The sequence below is a fragment of the Schistocerca americana genome, chromosome 1 (genome assembly GCF_021461395.2).
Source record: "Schistocerca americana isolate TAMUIC-IGC-003095 chromosome 1, iqSchAmer2.1, whole genome shotgun sequence".
NCBI lineage: Eukaryota > Metazoa > Arthropoda > Insecta > Orthoptera > Acrididae > Schistocerca > Schistocerca americana.
The window spans coordinates 669,881,462-669,889,391 of NC_060119.1; the positions used below are offsets into that span (position 1 = coordinate 669,881,462).

Genomic DNA, 7,930 nt, shown 5'->3' on the forward strand with positions numbered 1-7,930 from the left:
AGGTTGAATTTTACCGAATGAAACCCAATGGCTATTGACAAGACAGACCGTGAACTGTTGGCAAAGTTGTTTTATCAGAAAGGAAGCTGCAGTGCGGAAAATAGAAGATAAAAACAGCTGGGAAGTGGCGTCATGTCAATAAATAGCCTAAGGAGTACGATCAAGAACATTTTTAAGAAAACAGGTGAATCAGTTGGTACAGCAGGTAGAGGGGAGACGGTCCGTTCCCATGGCAGTTGTTGAGGAATTTCCTTTAGTTACAGCCGACCATGCAGGACATGGCTCAATTTCTGCAGCCAGTGCTCGAACTGTGTCGCGGGAATTTCATATCCCCTGGTCCAAAGTTCAAAGGATTTTCGGCTCATTTTACACTGGCGTGGCTACAAGCTTCAGCATGTGCACCAAATGAAGCCCAAAGATAGGCTAAAACGCCGTGTCTTCGCCCTTAATTTTCCGGCACGTATGGAAATGAATCACGTGCTGTCGGGGAATATTCTTTACACAGACGAGGCAGAATTTAGGGAGTCTGCATGGTGCTGTGAATGCACAGAACTGTCGTAAATGGAGTTCAACTCCGCCACATGTTGCGCAGGAACATGCACTGAATTCAATTTATCTGACTGTGTGATGTGGTTTCACAATCTCCTTCATTCTCGGTCTGTTGCTCTCCGAGGGAATGAAACATTGCGTGCTTGTTAAGTGTACAATGACATCAGCATGTTATAAGGACCTGCTTGTCCGACACGTGATTCTAGCTTTCCACTATTCCGATGCAAGATCGGGCGACACCACATGTCCTGTGGCAGGAGAATGATTTACTTCGAGAAGCCTGCGGTAATGACCGCGTGATCTCTAGGCAATTTCAAGATGTGTGGCCCTCCAGACTCACAGACCTAAATCCATGTGACTTTTGGTTGTTAGGATGTCTGAAAGATCGTGCCTATGAGAGGGTATCCAGACTCTTCATGAACTGAAGTCTAGGATGTGACGATATATTTGTCGGATTATACTGGATGTGCTACGAGCAATTGTCAACCATGCCATGTTACGGATGCCGGTCGGAGTGGCCGAGCAGTTCTAGGCGCTTCAATCTGGAACCGCGCGACCGCTACGGTCGCAGGTTCGAATCCTGCCTCGGGCATGGATGTGTGTGATGTCCTTAGGTTAGTTAGGTTTAAGTAGTTCTAAGTTCTAGGGGACTGATGACTTCAGCTGTTAAGTCCCATAGTGCTCAGAGCCATTTGAACTTGTTGCTGAGTCGGGAGACCATACTGAGCACATGTTGTAACCTGTGACCATTTCCTAGTAATCGTACCAGAGTGCCGTTATCATGTGTTCGTTCATTCCTCCCCTTTTCCTGCACTCACATCACGTTCTGTCTGCATACAGCGCTGTATTTTCACCTGGTGGCAGAAAGAGGAACTATTATTTTCTATTCCGAATACTCCGCGTACTCACCTATTGAAAACATACCTACGATGTTTCAGCGTTCTGCGGTGTATACGGCCCACACCCAGCACTCAGAACAGTATAAGAGCACACCCACAGAGTCCGATTCTCTTAATTCTTTAACGACTGAAACGTATTTCAGCCAAACACACTAAGACCTTGCAGTGGCGTGCCATAACGACAATAGTAAACAGAAAAATATTGAACACTCCAACTGCTACTGCAGCTTGAAGTTGAATCACAACCAAACCGTAAGCGACTGCACAACCGATGTTTTCGTGAAGTACCAGTGGCACGACACTCTTCTTAAGCGTTACCTCTCAGGGACAGACACAAAATGAAGTATCCACTTGTATGTTACCAGCATGAAACCCTGGAATCAAGACGCCACTCATTGTCAGCCGAACCTGAAAGCAGCCGACGTCGGTGTAGCCAGTTTGGGTCGAATTTCCACCAGTCTCCCTCTGTCCATTCCGTGGAAACTTCCAGTTTCCTGCGGCTCGTACACGTCTCTGTTCCTTTCTTGTTGTCCTTCTTCAGTAGCTCTCTACTGACTGACTTCACACATTTGGCGTCCCCACAATAACAGCGGCCGCCCAGTTCTCCGTACATACGATTCCACTATCGTCGACAGTCAATCAATACTGATCTTTCCAGGCGCCCACTAGCAGGCTTCAATGCTCCTCTACTGCGCGGCCCACTGCCGGACCGTCACACAAGACAGGCTGAAATGGCTCTGAGCGCTATGGGACAACATCTGAGGTCATCAGTCCCCTAGAACTCAGAACTACTTAAACCTAACTAAGGACATCACAGACATCCATGCCCGAGGCAGGATTCGAACCTGCGACCATAGCAGTCGCGCGGTTCCGAACTGAAGCGCCTAGAACGCTCGGCCACCACGGTCGTCTCCAACACCGGCTGTAAACGGGGCTGTCGCGGCTCGTTTCCCGGGGGATTCGCACCGCGAGTAGAAGCCAGCCGCTCCGGCACGTAGACAAGACTGAACATCGCACCCGACATTGACTGCCGCCGGCACTCGAAGTCTTGTCCTGTAGCTGCTTCGACGTAGGCTCCAAGTTGCGGCTGCTTCACTGTCACACCACAGACTCCTCACCGCTGTCGTTGGTGACCATCATCGCCTCGCCGTGACGCTGTGCTCGGCTCCTTGCAAGTTCAGCACGCTCCCTGCCGCAGTGGGGATACTGAGCCAGCACTGGCATCAACTGCCGATCGGGGTGCGGGAGCCTCTGAAATCGGGACAGCCCTTTAACCGACACTGGCAGAGGTACATACCTCTGGTAAAAAAGTGGAATTGTCATGTATAATTGTTTGCCTCCTGATTCACTGGTATGAAAATTTATCATGCTAGACATAAAAATACGAGGGGGACCAAAAGCAAACTGAATAACACTGCCGTGGACGGAGCTTGCGCAGTACGCATTTCTGCCACTAGATGTGTACAGCAGCGCGACTCAATGCCAGTTCAGAGCTGCCGCTAGTGATGTCGATCTGGCGTGTTCTCTTCATCTGCAGTGATTGTTTTTGCCAGCGCGTCTTTGTTCTTCTACGTTTTTTATGATGGCAAGTTTAAGTGAACAACGTGCAATTGTGAAATATTGCTTGCTACTCGGTAAAAATGCGGCTGAAATTGTTCGAGTGTAGTAAACATCTTACCAAGGTAACACTACGGGAGAAACTCCAGTGGACAAGTGGTTTGCTCGATTTAAAAATGGCGAATGTCGGTTGATGAAAAACCTCGTTCTGGACGTCCATCAACCGCCAGAATAGACGAAAATATTGAAAAAATTCCAGAGCCTCTGCTCGCAGACCGTCGACAGACAAATGAGCAACTGCTAAAGATTAGTGGGTTATCAGAATGAGATTTTCACTCTGCAGCAGAGTGTGCGCTGATATGATACTTCCTGGCAGATGAAAACTGCGTCCCGGACCGAGACTCGAACTCGGGACCTTTGCCTTTCGCGGGCAAGTGCTCTACCAACTGAGCTACCCAAGCACGACTCACGCCCCGTACTCACAGCTTTACTTCTGCCAGTACCTCGTCTCCTACCATCCAAACTTTACAGAAGCTCTCCTCGCAGCACACAGTTTTAATCTGCCCGGGAGTTTCATTAGTGGGTTACCTTGGAGCTTTGTTCAGCGAATTTTAACGGAAGATTTGGGATTGAAAAGCGTTGCCGCCAAGTTTGTTCCTCGGGATCTGGCTGACACTCAAATAGAACGAAGAATTGAAACATGTAATGCTTTGAAACGACAGCTTGAAAAGGATCGCCTGCCGTTGTGGCCGAGCGTTTCTAGGCGCTTCAGTCCGGAAATGCGCTGCTGCTACGGTCGCAAGTTCAAATCCTGCTTCGGGCATGGATGTGTGTGATGCACTTAGGTTAGTTAGGTTTAAGTAGTTGTAAGTCTAGAGGACTGATTGACCTTAGATGTTAAGTCCCATAGTGCTTAGAGTCATTTGAACCATTTGAAACGGACAGAGATTGTCTGTCAAAGGTCATTACTGGCGTTGAGTCATGGTGCTATGGGTACGACTCTGAAACAAAGTACGGCCAAGCAAATGGAAGACGTCATCACCATCCGTCCAAAAACAAGTCGTAAAGTCAAATCAAACATCAAAACAATACTGATTTGCTTTTCTGATACCAAGGGCGTAGTTCAGAGTTTTTCCCCCAGGTCGAACTGTCAATCAAACCTATCACTGGAAATTTTAAGAACATTGTGCGACAGTGTTCGTTAAGAAAGGCTCGATATGTGACAGATAGGAGGCTTAGTCTTCCACCACTACAACGCACCTGTACACACAGCCATCTCTGTTAGACAGTTTTTGGCTACAACTGGCATGGTTATGCTGCCCCATGCACTTTACTCTCCTGACCTGACTGTGTACGATTTTTTTCTTATATCCACACTTGAAAAGGGGCATGAAAGGACAACATTGGAGAAGCTAAGAAAAAAACGAGGGAGGAGCCGTCAGCCATTTCGAAAGATGACTACAAAAAAAGCCGAACAGTGGAAGCACCGGTGTGATAAATGTATTAGTTTTAATGGATAGTATTTTGTTGAAGATAATGTTGTTTTGTAAACAATTTGAAATGTCTTTTAAAAATAATACCGGGTTTTTAGCGTACATAATAATTTGAAACTGCTCATTCATTGTTATTTCGAAAGAGTACATGCTGACATCTATTTCGTTCTTCAACTGGAAAAAACCTTTAATCACCCACAGATCTAAAAAAAATATGCACCGAAATACAAAACGTTGAATCAGCTCAGTATGCAGCTTTGTTTAATAGTTTTGGAGTTATCTTTCTTTTGAAGGAGGAAGGAGGATAAGGCTTTAGCGTCCCATTAACATCGAGGTCGTTAGAGACGGTAATCACCATTTTATTGTATCTTCAGCCCTGTAACTCGTATGTTATTGATATTCTTCTTTCTGGAACGTTACTCCGTAATACGTCTTATTCATGTCCAATAGTTATTATGTAAATGCCTGTTAAACATGCTTGTTACTATATTATAAATGTCCTATATCTTTTCAGAATAATAATGTAACTTATTTCCTTCTTTTCTTTTTTGAACAGAGCAATCTGTCCGGTTTCAGAAAATTATGTTTCGACTGAATGGGAAAATCTTACAACAACACAGGAATCTTTTTTGCTATGCTGCTTCCATTCACCAAGACGCTTTCTCCTACAAATGTGATTTCTCGTCCTGTGGTGCAGCGTACATTTCTCTCCTAGCAAATATCATAAAATTTTTTCGAACTAGTCAATTTTGTTAGGTTTTCCCCCTGTTTCGTCCTATGAGCTCACGGTACTACCCGTAAACCCTAAACCCGCACAGAGGCTGCACGGTCTAATAGTAGTTGCAGAATGGTAACACGTTTTCCGTCACAGAACTCGTCAGTGACAGTCATTCAGGCCTTTCTGTTTACTCACTCCAACTAAAAAAAAAAAACTGCACGTAATTGGATGGGTAGTGCATCAACCATTACGAATTATTTCAAAAAGAAAACAGTCTTGATTGAAAAACCATTATTTTGCAACCACGACTGTTTTCTTTTCGAAACATTCTGTCTTCTGTTTTCCCACTCGAACTGAGAGACCAGGTTAACCTGTTTGGTGTATAGCTTGCATGTGCCTCTCTACGATGCTGCTGTCCGTCCTTACGAAAGGACCTCTGTAGACATCGACGCCTTTCAACAGAACAATGCTAGTCGATGGCGTACGTATAATCCATGATTCAGCCGTTAATCCAACTCATCAACGCTTGCAGGCGGTACACCTCTCATTTCTCTGGTCAAAGTGAAGAACTTTCTATCGACTCTAATTCGTGTAAATTACCTCTGGAATTAGCGCCACATTCAAGTGAATGGACTCGACCAGCGAAGTGGAAATTGTTGTTGTAAATGCGGTCATTTTTCTGTGAAGTACCTGTCTCATTCTGCTAATGGATGCACCGCAACGTTTTCGCGAGTGGCGTGTTTGATAGTTGTTTATGGAGGAGGTGATTAGGTAATGAATTGCCTTCCTCGATAACATGAAAGTCGGCCATTCATTTAAGCAGGAACACACATTTATTTATCAAGGAAATACCTGGCAGCAGATACATTCTTTGCAATTTTGCTTTGTGAACTTCATGTAACATGTACGAAATCAAATCGTTCCTACCATTTTTGTCTCTCTCTCTGTCTCTCCCCCTCGCTCTGTGTCTGTTTTCGCTTCTATTGTATCGGATCACGCTGCTGGCTAAGCTTTTCTTTCATTTGTTGCTTTGAAACAACTTTGTGTTGTTCGAAATTTTTGTGCGTAATGTCAGTTCCCAAGTGCAAGATTTTTTACACGGCTTGCAAATTGTTGTACTAAAATAACTCGCGAACTACTAGACAGAAAACTTCTTTCTGCATCAAAAAACTAGAGCGTAATGTTCTATGACTTGAAGAAGGTTCTGGGGCAACCATTGAAGACTGGTCTGTGGCAAGCAACATTAATACAGATTCGCTAAAAATTAAGAAGTGGGTCGGAGGGGGGGAGGGAATCTGAACCACAGAGAAGCCTTTCTCTGTGGTTCTTTCGGTTTGGTACAGAGCAGTGGAAAAACATGAGATGATTAAATTCTAGAGACTGAACATTACTAGTGAAGCAGGCATTAAAATCTTTGTGCTGTGGCTTGCACTCAAAGAAAATCCAAAGGATCGAGATACAAGCGTACACTGGCACAATAATGATGTAGGGACTCATAATGCTGCATCAGAAAATGCTGTCTTTTGGTAACGGCAGTGGCACGAAACAATTAGATTTACAGTGTGGATAAATATATTTTGCAGATTATATTATGCATCTCTAGCAGGCGCCTGCATATGGGGTCACATGACGCCAAAAGCTGCACCACTTTGAACTACACATAACAATAAGAAATACTAGTGGAAGGTAAAGGTTTCTGCAGTGAAATAACCTCTGACAACCTTCTACTTGATACTCCTTCTACACAGGGCATACTACTTCTATCGCTACTACTACAGTTGCTTGTACGAGTAACAGTAATATGTGTTTAACGCACAGTGGTCTGTGTACGAAGACTGGGTGATTTCGGACAGCGATACAAGGTCAGGCCGCTGCTGCGAACAACTGCCAGAACTTTATGCTACAGGAGCGAGAAACGGATCAAGCTGCAGGAAGTGTATCAGAAGGAAAACGTTCAGGGTGGTTTCAAGAGTATTTTTCCACTCGAGTGACTTATCATTTGGCACCCCCGTCCCCTCCCCTACATTTTCACGTACACTTTGACCAGCGTCAGGTTTCAAATTTCGTTACTAAATGTCATACAAGCTGTATAGAAATCTTATCTTGCATTTTAACACCCGCGTCGTCCCTCTCAACTTGGCACCGCAAGCGGCCTATATTAACTGTACACATTATATGAATATGGTGTCTGTTCTTTCGGACATGTCCGAAAGAACAGATACCATATCCATATAAGTACATAGTTCTGGCAATACCGGCCATGACCTTCCTCTTCTGTGTGGATGCACACATATTCCGCGAACTCTTACGGACTTGGTAAGAATGTCTTCCACGAGTAATGAGTGTGTTGGGGTGGGACACTAAGAATGTAGCGTGTGGACACGAAGGTGAGAATGTGGGTCTCGCGGGAGGAGTGCGCGAGATAGTCCTAGCAGTCGCACTGCCTTCTGTGCCTACGGCTGGCACGGTAGCTCAGCGCGTTCGGTCAGAGGGCTGCGTGCTCTCTGTAATAAAAAAAAAGAAACTGAGTCAATAAATCAACGATCAACTTGAACGGATGTCTTGTGACGTCCGCCCAGGCCAAACGCAACGAACTATATCGAAAAATAAAGATGGATAGAGCGTCTACCATGTAAGCAGGAGATCCTGGGTTTAAGTCCCGGTCGGGGCACACATTTTCATCTGTCCCCGTCGATATATATCAACGCCCGTCA

At 45.1% G+C, this 7,930-nt stretch overlaps 1 non-coding gene across 1 annotated transcript; it reads right to left on the reverse strand.

Moving 5' to 3' along the window:
* Positions 1 to 3,389: 3,389 nt before the first annotated feature.
* Positions 3,390 to 3,466, reverse strand: Trnas-cga. Its single transcript has one exon. It is a non-coding gene; the product is annotated as a tRNA-Ser (tRNA).
* Between the last annotated feature and the right edge of the window lie 4,464 nt (positions 3,467 to 7,930).